Below are 13,826 nucleotides of genomic sequence, written 5' to 3' on the forward strand. Positions count from 1 at the left end.
CAAAACACATAAGCACTATGGTCAGGACGTGACATGCCCCAAGATTGCTAATGAGTTAATTGTTACATGATTAATTTAATCACGTAATTATTAAACATAGTTCATTGATTTGATAAAATAAACGTCATCACATAGTCACGTCACGACAAACCCTAAGCACACAGCCAAGACAATGCAGGAGTGGCTTTGGGACAAGTCTATAATGGTGCTGGAGGAGATAGCCGTTTTACGGTCCCCTAATCAATTGTGCTATTGTGTGTGTTTTTCAATGTTATTTTTTTACTTATTTCGTATATAACGTTTTTGCCACCGTCTCTTATGACCGAAAAGAGCTTCTAAATATCAGGACAGCGATTACTTACCCCGTACTGGAATAATTGTTTCTTTCTTTATTGAGTCAGATGCAAAGGATTTACTCCAGACACCCGACAAGGCCCATATCCCCGTCATTCGCAGGACGAAGAGACAGAGATATCGGGGACGTAGGTCTGGTTGCCTTGTAAGGATCCGGCAGTGAGTGGGTAATCTGCCTTTCACATCGATCATATTAGCCAAATAACAATCACTGGATAATAAAATAGACAAAATAGGAGCACGTATATCCTACCAACGAGACATTAAAAACTGTAATATCTTATGTTTCACCGAGTCATGGCTGAACGACATGAATAACATACAGCTGGTGGGTTTTACACTTTTTCAGCAGGATAGAACCGCTGCCTCTGGTAAGACAAGGAGTGGTGGTCTATGTATATTTGTAAACAACAGCTGGTGCACGAAATATAAGGAAGACTCAAGGTTTTGCTCGCCTGAGGTAGAGCATCTCATGATAAGCTGTAGACTGCACTATTTACCAAGAGAGTTTTCATCTATATTCTTCGTAGTTGTTAATTTACCACCACAAAACGATGCTGGCACTAAGATCGTCCTCAATGAGCTGTATTACATTTACATTTAAGTCATTTAGCAGACGCTCTTATCCAGAGCGACTTACAAGTTGGTGCATTCACCTTATGATATCCAGTGGAACAACCACTTTACAATAGTGCATCTAACTCTTTTAAGGGGGGGTTAGAAGGATTACTTTATCCTATCCTAGGTATTCCTTAAAGAGGTGGTGTTTCAGGTGTTTCCGGAAGGTGGTGATTGACTCCGCTGACCTGGCGTCGTGGGGGAGTTTGTTCCACAATTGGGGTGCCAGAGCAGCGAACAGTTTTGACTGGGCTGAGCGGGAGCTGTACTTCCTCAGAGGTAGGGAGGCGAGTAGGCCAGAGGTGGATGAACGCAGTGCCCTTGTTTGGGTGTAGGGCCTGATCAGAGCCTGTATACAGCCATAAGCAAACAGGAAGACGCTCATCCAGAGGCGGCGCTCCTAGTGGCCGGGGACTTTAATGCAGGGAAATTTAAAATCTGTTTTACCTAATTTCTACAAGCATTTTAAATGTGCACTTAGAGGGGGAAAAAACTCTAGACCACCTTCACTCCACACACAGAGACGCGTACAAAGCTCTCCCTCACCCTCCATTTAGCAAATCTGACCATAATTCTATCCTCCTGATTCCTGCTTACAATGAAAAACTAAAGCAGGAAGCACCAGTGACTCGGTCAATAAAAAAAGTGGTCAAGTGAAGCCGATGCTAAGCTACAGGACTGTTTTGCTAGCACAGACTGGAATATGTTCTGGGATTGTTCCGATGGCATTGAGGAATACACCACATCAGTCACTGGCTTCATCAATAAGTGCATCAATGACGTTGTCCCCACAGTGACTGTAAGCACATAACGCAACCAGAAGCCATGGATTGCAGGCAACATCCTTACTGAGCTAAAGGGTAGAGCTGCCTCTTTCAAGGAGTGGGACTCTAACCCGGAAGCTTATAATAAATCCCTCTATGCCCTCTGATGAACCGTCAAACAGGCAAAGCATCAATACAGGACTAAGATTGAATCGTACTACACCGGCTCCGGTGCTCGTCGGATGTGGCAGGGCTTGCAAACTATTACAGACTGCAAAGGGAAGCACAGCCGTGAGCTGCCAAGTGACACGAGCCTACCAGACGAGCTAAATTACTTCTATGCTCGCTTCGAGGCAAGTAACACTGAAACATGCATGAGAGCATAAGCTCTTCGTGACATCTGTGTGATCATGCTCTCCGTAGCCGATGTGAGTATGACCTTTAAACAGGTCAACATTCACAAGGCCGCAGGGCCAGACTGGACAGGACGTTTACTCCGAGCATGCGCTGACCAACTGGCAAGTGTCTTCACTGACATTTTCAACCTGCCTCTGACTGAGTCTGTAATACCAACATGTTTCAACCAGACCACCACAGTCCCTGCTCCAAAGACCACTGACATAACCTTCCTAAATCACTACCAACCCGTAGCAATCACGTATGTGGGTTAACTCTATTCCTGCTGGACATAAAAGTGACAATAATATAATAATTATATAATTTATAAACTGGGTGGTTCGAGCCCAGAATGCTGATTGGGTGACAGCCGTGGTATATCAGACTGTATACAACAGGTATGACAGAACAATTATTTTTATTGCTCTAATTACATTGGTAACCAGTTTATAATAGCAATAAGGCACCTTGGGGGTTGTGCTATAAAGTATGGCCAATAAACCACGGCTAAGGACTGTGTCCAGGCATTCCGCGATGCGTCGTGCCTAAGAACAGCCCTTAGCCTTGGTATATTGGCCATATACCACACCCCCTTTTGCCTTATTGCTTTAATATACAGTGCCTTCAGAAAGTATTCAGACCCCTTGACTTTTTCCACATTTTGTTACATTACAGCCATGTTCATTATGGGGTATTATGTGTAGAATGATGAGGGGGGAAAAAACACAATTTGATAACTTTTTGAACAGGGACAGGCAGAGTGGTCAGGGACAAGCAGAGTGGTCAGGGACAGGCAGAGTGGTCAGGGACAGGCAAAGTTCAAAACCAGGAGGGCGAGAAAAGCGAAATTGGGAAACCGCAGGCACTGAGACACAAACCACTGGTTGACTTGAACAAACAAGACGAACTGGCACAGACAGACAGAAAACACAGGTATAAATACACAGGGAATAACGAGGAAGATGGGCGACACCTGGAGGGGGGTGGAGACAATCACAAAGACAGGTGAAACAGATCAGGCTGTGACAGAAAACATCAATCCGTAAGCAAAGATGAACTGTTCAAGGCCATCAATACGCTTTGGCGTATCAAATGCATTGATCATCTCAGCAAGGTTTTACCCGTGGTCATGGAGCTGTGTCACGTTCTGACCATAGTTCTTGTGTGTTGTGCTTGTTTTAGTGTTGGTCAGGACGTGAGCTGGGTGGGCATTCTATGTTGTGTGTCTAGTTTGTCTGTTTCTATGTTTGGCCTAATATGGTTCTCAATCAGAGGCAGATGTTTTGTGTTGTCTCTGATTGGGAATCATATATAGGTGGCTTGTTTTGTGTTGGGATTTTGTGGGTGGTTGTTTCCTGTCTCTGTGTTTTCTCTGCACCAGATAGGGCTGTATCGGTTTGCCACATTTGTTATTTTGTAATTGTTGTAAGTGTTCACAGTATTCGTTTGTAATTAAACATGTTGAGCACTGGCTACGCTGCGTGTTGGTCCGATCCCTGTTACACCCTCTCTTCTCGTGAAGAGAGGGAAGGCTGCCTTTACAAGCTGGGTGGAAATACAACTAAAATGCATTGTATAATGTCTTTTTTCTCGTTATTTTAGTAACGAAAGCATAAAGATGTTGATGAAGAAATACTGTACTGCTGTTTTGAGTTAGAAATGTAACACTTTAGAGTACTTAATCATAGAATACATTGAAGTTAGGGGATTTTCACACCTACAGTAGCCAGGCTATAACGAGTATTGTCCTGCTAATAGGGCTACACCTGCTATAGTACTACAGTACAATTGTGCAAAACAAGTGTTTGAAAATCTGTGTTCAAAATGCCTCCAACTGTCCATCAGTACTGTAAATAAAAACCCAGCATCTTGTTTACACCTTGTTTACACTATTTATTGTAACCACAATGTCACAAATAATTTGTATCTACCTTTTAGAGTTTGGGATTTACAAATGTGTCATTTTTTGTTAAATCCATTTAACAAAACATTTAACAAACATTTAAATCCCGAATTCATATATAAGGGGCATTTTTCACGCCATTATTAGTTACATTGTTTTAGTTTGAACGTGCAGACAGGCACTAAGAACAGCGGGAACGTTTCCCTAGTCGGCGCCATTATTAGTGCAATGCCCCTTAAAGTGTTGCTCTGTGCTCCCCAGTGGGGTGGGGTGGGTGTCCACCCCCCTCCCCCTTTATCCTCCTCCCTTCCCCATGAGCTACGTAGGTCTGTCTTCTGTGCGCTGCGTTCTGTCCCGTGCCCCCTGCCCTCGTGCCTTGAACCTCGTGCGCCCACCGCTATCTCAGTGACTAAAGCTGGAGAACTGCAAGGCAATCCCACTGTGCGCCACTCGGGAGCCGGGAGTCCTGCTAATAGCCTACCCTAGAAACGTTGTTTGCAGAATTCACAGCCTGCTCTGCTTGTGAAAAACAGGATAAATAATACATCTGTGAGAATATCTAAGGGGCTTTTATATAATTCTAAATTATTTAATAATAATACGTTTAAAAAATAACTATATTTTGGAGACGCTTTCGTTTTCAAATAACCTAAAGTAAGCAAGAAAAAGGCCATTCTTGAACATGGGGTGAGACATCATTACTAATTTGTAAATAAAGCCAGTTTGTTATATAGAATGATTTATTTCTGGTTTTAGATGGAGAGAAACCGAAAGCCCACCATTGCCTCATGGTCTCGGCCGGCATTCATGAGTTTCATGAGGGAGGAAAAAGCACCTTAATCACTGCAAGTCTGTAGAAGATTTATACTTTAACTCTACATGACAGGCTTGTAAAATACGTTGTTTTTAGTAGTAGGACTCAAGGAGAGGATTTACAGTGTATCACGGAGTCTCATATGATATTCTCTCCATGAGTACAGCGGTTGTGTGTGTGTAAATGTGTGAGCGTATGTGTGTATAATTGTGTTTTGCATCTGTGCCATAGTGTTCCGTGAACCTTGTGGACTCTCTTCTCCAGGATACCTATGGATGGGTCCTACCTCTCTCATGGACACTCATGTTTTTTAGGGGAAGACCTGCATGTTGACATGATCAAAGAGTTCGCGAGTGGTGGCCTGCGGTTACTGACTACTGTAGAATGGATGTTATCGTTTCAGCGAATCAACATCCAGGATCCAAACTACCTGTGTTATAATACCTCTTTGAGATCAAGGTTTGCTCTTTGACCAAAGTCCAGTCAGTGAAATCCTCTGCCACTCTAACACATCTCTCCATCTCCTCATTGGACCTCTGCTGCTGAACTGGTAAAAACGTATTTTAAAAAAAAAATCAATATATTGTATTTCACAACATTCCTTGTGTTAGATAGTGTTGCCCACAGTATGTTGACTGATTTGTTTGATCATTTGTATAACGACTAGAGCAACAGGAGGATAAAAATATGATTTAATTCTTAATCTGCATAGCTGCAATGACATTTGTTGTACCTGAGAAAACGAGGTTCTCCAGGTTTTGATAATCGCAGTGGTCAACCTCGGATCTTGCCGTCTGTCTTTAGGTCCGCTGGTTCCCTCTACATTTACCTGTGTCAACTGCGGAGGTCATCATGAGTGTTGAAACTAAGGCACCCTGGGAGCTTTGCTGCTCCGAACTGAAGGTTGGCGTTATAATTCATAATATCATCACCCTGAATCTCTGTGATGGTAACTAGCTGGTACTCGTTGCATCATCAGGGCATTCAGTTTAGTAAGGATGTATGCCTCCTAGTAGATGATGATGAGAAACAGTACATTTGCAACTTAATAGTGGTCCACACAGAACTTGCAAGGAGAACTATCTGGTGTCTCTTGAAAAATACGTATCCTGGAAAGAGAAAATTAAAGGTTAAATAAGATGAAATAAGTCTGATTGAAGTACTGGCCAGACAGGCAGAAGCTAGGGAATAGTGGCATTATCTTGTGGAAGCCTTATGTTCCACATAGGAAGGAAGACGACTAAGTAAGTTAAGTTTTAAAAGGCCGCCTGGCTTTTATATGTGCTGCTGTTGACTATGGCAAATGGGATTACAGTGATTCTGTAAACCTAGTCCATGGATAGCCTCTGACCCAGTCCTTTACCGACAGCTTTTAATCGTTTATTCTCTTTACAGCTCAGTTTCAGTATTTTACAAAAAAAACACCAATGGCAGATTGACTAATAAAAGAGCAAACAAACTCTTAACTACCTGTATATCTGAACTGAAGGAACTGAAGGAGAGGGAGGCCAAATATGTAAATAGGTGAATAGGTAGAAGGGGTGGAGAGGAGGGGGCAGATACAAGAGTAAATTCTTTTGGTGTGTCATTCAACAGCCAGATCTGTAAAATGACAAAGCAGTTTTTCAACCTAAACATTTTGTTGAAACACAGTGTTTGTATTTATTCAGCCATACATACTGTACACACACATACATTCACTTACAGATGTGTACACAAATTATTCCCTAGAACTGACTGTTATGATGGTCGATAACCTTTGTTTGTTGTGACTCCATAACTCAGGCGACATGAGCACATGGCTGGATGAAAATGGGTCAGAGTTTTGTTTTCTGTGTCTGGGTATTACTCGTTGTCTTGAACTACAGTAGATGTTCTGTCTCACTAACAGTCAACTGAATGTAGGACAGGGAAGGTGGTGTCAAACAAACCATACTCATGTTTTCCTGACCCCTCTGGGTAGATTTAGGATATCAGTTTACCCTTCCCAAAACTAACCATAGTCTGGGCAACACAAATCTGGCCTCAGATCAACGTCTAGACTCTAGGGACATTGCCTTCATCGAACTCTGCTTTGTGTTCATTTTCACAGCTGCTCCTGGTTTCCCTGTCCTTTGTGTATTTCGCCAAAGCCTTTGTGGGGAAGCTACATGAAGAGTTCTATCACCCAGATAGAGAGACGCTTCGACATCCCCAGCTCACTCATAGGAGTCATCGATGGCAGCTTTGAGATGGGTAGGCCTAATTTCCTAAGTACTTAGTCCTAAGGCCTTGTTTGCCCAGGGCCCGAAATCAACAGATGATGTTTATTGTTCTTCAGGAGGACATCAAACCCTGGCCCCTAGCCCTATATACTTGTCCTGAACATCTGAAAGTGTGTAAGCAGTGCAGTTATAGGGCTCCACCTAACCATACCATGTTATTTTTTTTGTATTTTTATGTGTGGTCTTGCTGCACAACCAACATTCCTCTGGGACAAATAAGGTTAAAGGTTAAAGGTTAAAGCCCTGTGATGGGCTAGGTGGAATTTTCAACATTTTGCTCACAATCCTTTCAGATATACAATCCAAGAAGTATTGGGGTTGATTTGATTCTGAACAGTAAAATCCTGTGCCCTGTGAGGTTTTGCCTTCTAACTTTAGCTCCATAAACATTACTCATTGGCTATACCATGGTTGTCTGTTCTCTCTCCTGCCAGGTAACCTGCTGGTGATAGCATCTGTGAGTTACTTTGGGGCGAAGCTCCACAGGCCCAGACTGATAGGGATTGTCTGTCTCATCATGGCTGCTGGGGCCTTCCTCACCGCTCTGCCACACTTCTTCCAGGGACAGTAAGTCTACCTCTTATTTGGTTTATTGTCTCTAGACTATGTATATTTGTGCATAGTATATACATGTAAGTAAACATAAGGCGTGACAATAAAGATTTGAAAGAAAATCTTAACACTTCTTTAAGAAGTGGTACAAAAAACAACAAAGAAATGCTTGGGTATGAAAAAGGGATATGGGGTATCTCAAAACTTCTCAAAACCACCGTATCACTTTATAGAGGAAACATACATGTCATTTCTTTCCCATTCAGGTATGTATGAAACAACCCTGTCACATATACCTGAGGAAAACACTACAGAGTATTCTGCCTTGTCGATCCAACACGAGTCATCTGGTCATAAATGATCAGGCTACAGCTGCGAGTAAAGCAGGTAACGAGTCAATCACCATCACAGCAGCATCCGAGTCTGGCTGCATCTGGGTACCTTGAACAATATATTATTCCTATGAATTTTCGTGTTGATACAGTATTACCGCCAAACCAGATGAGGCTAGTGGGAGGGGCTATAGGAGGACGGGCTCAATGGAATACATGGAATGGACTAAATGGAGCGGTATCAAACATATGGAAACCACGTTTGACTCCGGTCCATTAATTCCATTCCAGCCACTACAATGAGCCCACCACTGTATAATTCCTCCCACCAGCCTCCACTGCGCCAATCTCAGATAAATGGTGTGCCACAGGTTAAAAGCTTGCCACAGGGATGCAGTGCCTAAAACCACTGCAATACTCTCCTGAGTATTGCAGTGGTTTTAGGCACTGCATCACAGTGCTTGAGGTATCACTACAGAAACAGGTTAGATTCCAGGCTGTGTCACAACTGGGAGTCCCATAGGGCGGTGCACAATTTGGCCCAGCATTGTTAGGGGAGGGTTTGGCCGGAGGGGCTTTACTTGTCTCATCGTGCTCTTGTGGTGGGCCGTGCGCCTGCAGGCTATCTTCGGTCGTCAGTTAAACAGTGTTTCCTCTGACACATTGGTGTGGCTTGCGTCCGGGTTAAACGGGCGGGTGTTAAGAAGCGCGGTTTGGCAGGTCACGTTTCGGAGGATGCATGACTCGACCTTCGCCTCTCCTGAGCCCGTTTGGGAGTTGCAGCGATAAGACAAGATCTCAATTGGATATCACAAAAAAGGGGGTAAAATAAAAAATTGTTTGCCACAAGGTATTTTTTATAGAGCAGCACTTTGTATTCAAGACCATTTTACCCTTAAGTTGATCCTATCCTAGTTGTATAAGCCATTTTTTTCAGAATCCTGGTTCTAGGAACCCAAAATGGTGTACTTTTTTGTTTTTGTCCTAGCCCTAACACACCTGACTGATGAGTGGATTAGTTGAAACAAGTGTCTTATTGTTAGGGCAAAAACCAAAATGTGCACCCCTTTGGGTCCCCAGGATCAGGATTAAGAAACCGTGTTCTAAACAGAAATGGTGTTCCCACAGTGTGTGAGAAGGAGGCAGGCTCGTCCATGTGGATCTATGTATTCCTGGGTAACATGCTGTGTGGGATTGGTGAGACCCCTGTCATGCCTTGTAGAGTGTCCTATCTGGACGACTACGCCAGAAAGGAGAACACTGCCATCTACCTTGGTTAGTAAAAAACACTTTCAGGTGTACCATATCAACATTGGATAGTAAACCTCTTTTTAAACCACATTGCTCCCGGTTGAAGTTTCACCTAGACGCAGGTCTAGGAACAACTTCCCCTCCTCAATCCTAAGCTTAGTGGGGGAAATGAAAACTGACCCAAGATCAGCATCTTGGGGCAACTTCACCCAACACCTACCACATTACAATTTGAGCTGTTACTTGATTTGTATCAAACTGTATTTTAGTCTGGCAAATCATGTAAACCTTGGTTAGAAACAACCTCTTCAGGCATTCCATATCAAAATCTGCCATCCTACAAATACCGGTAACTGATTTAGATGTATCAGCTACAGCAAACCACATGACAAACGAATCTGGCCAAACTACTGGACTGATTTCAGTTAAATCTATTGTCTTTTCTGTTGCTTGCTGCTTGAACTGTATCTGAACAACTCTCTCTGTCTTCTCTGCCTCCCTTGTTTACAGACTGTTGGCATCCTGAGGCCCGTATTTGACTTCCTGTTTGGATCCTTCTGTGCCAAGATCTATGTGGACATTGGCTCTGTGGATTTAGGTCACAGACCCTTGAATTAACAAATCATACATTGTCTATTTTATGTAAGCTGGGTTGTATTTATATGTGCACATCAATATTGTATTTATGGCGGAATATGTGTTACTAATAATCATGTTGCATTTGCTTCATTTTATTAGTTACTAATTCGTTAATCATTCTATTTGGGTTGAATCTGAAGATAATTCACTTCTATGATGTTGCTAAGTCATGTGAGGGTAGTTGTTTGTGTATGGTTGGTTGCAGACTGTTTTGCTACTGAATATTACAGTATGTATTTTTGAATTCTTTCTGAATTGTGTTATTTATTGTTATTTCCAGATTTTGGGCCATCCTTGAAAAGGCTGTTCAGCAGCAAAGTCTACCTGCTGATCATTCTGATGTCCCTGGTGACAGTCAACGACTTCATAGGGATGATCACCTTCAAACCCAAGTTCATGGAGCAAGTCTACGGGCAGTCTCCCTCCAAAGCAATCTTCTTTATAGGTAGGCTACAGTACAGGAGGCACATATATATATATACACTGCTCAAAAAAATAAAGGGAACACTAAAATAACACATCCTAGATCTGAAGGAATTAAATATTCTTATTAAATACTTTTTTCTTTACATACTTGAATGTGCTGACAACAAAATCACACAAAAATTATCAATGGAAATCAAATGTATCAACCCATGGAGGTCTGGATTTGGAGTCACACTCAAAATTAAAGTGGAAAACCACACTACAGGCTGATCCAACTTTGATGTAATGTCCTTAAAACAAGTCAAAATGAGGCTCAGTAGTGTGTGTGGCCTCCACGTGCCTGTATGATCTCCCTACAACGCCTGGGCATGCTCCTGATGAGGTGGAGGATGGTCTCCTGAGGGATCTCCTCCCAGACCTGGACTAAAGCATCCGCCAACTCCTGGACAGTCTGTGGTGCAACGTGGCGTTGGTGGATGGAGCGAGACATGATGTCCCAGATGTGCTCAATTGGATTCAGGTCTGGGGAACGGGCGGGCCAGTCCATAGCATCAATGCCTTCCTCTTGCAGGAACTGCTGACACACTCCAGCCACATGAGGTCTAGCATTGTCTTGCATTAGTAGGAACCCAGGGCCAACCGCACCAGCATATGGTCTCACAAGGGGTCTGAGGATCTTATCTCGGTACCTAATGGCAGTCAGGCTACCTCTGGCGAGCACATGGAGGTCTGTGCGGCACCCAAAGAAATGCCACCCCACACCATGACTGACCCACCGCCAAACCGGTCATGCTGGAGGATGTTGCAGGCAGCAGAACGTTCTCCACGGCGTCTCCAGACTCTGTCACGTCTGTCACATGTGCTCAGTGTGAACCTGCTTTCATCTGTGAAGAGCACAGGGCGCCAGTGGCGAATTTGCCAATCTTGGTGTTCTCTGGCAAATGCCAAACGTCCTGCACGGTGTTGGGTTGTAAGCACAACCCCCACCTCCTGATGTACTGGCCTGCCTCCTGGTAGCGCCTCCATGCTCTGGACACTACGCTGACAGACACAGCAAACCTTCTTGCCACAGCTCGCATTGATGTGCCATCCTGGATGAGCTGCACTACCTGAGCCACTTGTGTGGGTTGTAGACTCCGTCTCATGCTACCACTAGAGTGAAAGCACCGCCAGCATTCAAAAGTGACCAAAACATCAGCCAGGAAGCATAGGAACTGAGAAGTGGTCTGTGGTCACCACCTGCAGAACCACTCCTTTATTGGGGGTGTCTTGCTAATTGCCTATAATTTCCACCTGTTGTCTATTCCATTTGCACAACAGCATATGAAATTTATTGTCAATCAGTGTTGCTTCCTAAGTGGACAGTTTGATTTCACAGAAGTGTGATTGACTTGGAGTTACATTGTGTTGTTTAAGTGTTCCCTTTATTTTTTTGAGCAGTGTGTATATACACACACACACACACACACACACACAGACACTTTTTCTCTCCTTCATTCAGAAGAAAGCCAAAACAATGTTGTCATTGAAAGAACATGTGCTTGAGATTAACAGAGATAATTATGACTAAAAGTCAGTAGTGTGTGTGTGTGTGTGTGGGCGGCAACTTTAAACTGAAAGAGCACTCTGTACTGTTATTAGATAGTACAGTGGCTAACCTGATTACTCACCACCACTTGTCAATGAGTATCTAGCTCATACTGTACATGACTGTCATGCAACACTTTTCCCACACAATTTACACTCAGCAGTAACATACTGTAAGTGTTTTTACAATACTCTGCTATGCATTAGTTTTACACGTGCTAGACATTATAAATCATGCTATAACACATTTATCAATCTATGCTTCCTAACTAAATATATTCAACTACTTTCCTGACCGTTATTACAAATCTTTCAATTTAGCCTGTTGTATTTAATGTTTTTAATGTTGCATGTGGTTTTAAAATGTGATGCATGGCAAATGATTTCACTGCTTTTAGGACAATAAAGTACTACAAACTTGACTTGTCTGTCTAGTTTTAATGAACCTGCCTGCGGTGGCAATTGGGATCATTGTGGGAGGCTTTGTGATGAAGCGGTTCAAGCTGAGCGTTCTGGGAGCAGCCCGACTCTTCCTCTCCTTCTGCCTCCTGCTCATCCAGTACTTCCTACAGTGTGACAACTCAGAGGTGGCTGGCCTCACCATGTCCTATCAAGGGTAAATCAAATCAAACTTTATTTGTCACATGCGCCGAATACAACAAGTGCAGACCTTACCGTGAAATGCTTACTTACAAGCCCTTAACCAACAGTGCAGTTCAAGAAGAGTTAAGAAAATATTTACTAAAGTAATTAAAGTAAAAAATGATAAAGTAACACAATAAAAGAACAACTGCAGTTCATGCTATATACAGTGCTATCGGAAAGTATTCACACCCCTTGACTCTTTCCACATTTTCTTGTGTTATAGCCTGAATTTAAAATTGATGATTGAGATTTTGTGTCACTGGCCTTCACACAATACCCCATAATGTCAAAGTGGAATTATAATCCGAAAAACAAACCGCTCAAGGATTTCACCATGAGTCCAATTACAGAATTGAATGGCTGTGATAGGAGGAAACTGAGGACGGATCAACAACATTGTAGTTATTCCACAATACTAACCTAATTGACAGAGTGAAAAGAAGGAAGCCTGTACAGAATAAAAATATTCAAAAACATGCATCCTGTTTGCAACAAGGCACTAAAGTAATACTGCAAAAAATGTGGAAAAGCAATTCACTTTTTGTTCTGAATACAAAGTGTTATGTTTGGGGCAAATCGAATAAAACACATTACTGAGTACCACTCTCCATATTTTCAAGCAAAGTGGTGGCTGTATCATGTTATGGTTATGCTTGTAATTATTAAGGACTGGGGTGTTTTTCAGGATAAAAAAATAACATAACGGCGCTAAGCACAGGCAAAATCTTAGCGGGAATGCTTTCCACCAGACACTGAGAGATGAATTCACCTTTCAGCAGGACAATAACCTAAAACATAAGGCCAAATCTACACTGGAGTTGCTTACCAAGAAGACAGTGAATGTTCCCGAGTGGCATGTCCTGGAAATGGTTGTCTAGTAATGATCAACAACCAATTTGAAAATAAAGAATAATGGGCAAATGTTGCACAATCCAGGTGTGGAAAGCTCTTAGAGACTTACCCAAAAAGACAGCTGTAATCGCTACCAAAAAGGCCTCTACAAAGTATTCACTCAGGGGTGTGAATACCTTTGTAAATGAGATATTTCTGTATTTCATTTTCAATAAATTAGCAAAAATGTCTACAAACACGTTTTCACTTAGTCATAATGGGGTATTGTGTGTAGATAGGTTAAAAAATATATATAAATGAATCAATTTTGAATTCAGGCTGTAACACAACAAAATGTGTAATAAGTCAAGGGGTATGAATACTTTCTGAAAGCACTGTAAATACAGTAATGTTAAGGTTAGGTTTATGGTTAAGGTTAGTTATTCTCCT

General features: G+C 42.5%; 1 pseudogene; it reads left to right on the forward strand.

Moving 5' to 3' along the window:
* The first annotated feature begins 5,536 nt into the window (after positions 1-5,536).
* Positions 5,537-12,520, forward strand: LOC139533305 (solute carrier organic anion transporter family member 1C1-like; annotated as a pseudogene).
* Positions 12,521-13,826: the final 1,306 nt, after the last annotated feature.

Source organism: Salvelinus alpinus, chromosome 11 (assembly GCF_045679555.1).
Source record: "Salvelinus alpinus chromosome 11, SLU_Salpinus.1, whole genome shotgun sequence".
In the NCBI taxonomy this organism is placed as follows: Eukaryota; Metazoa; Chordata; class Actinopteri; order Salmoniformes; family Salmonidae; genus Salvelinus; species Salvelinus alpinus.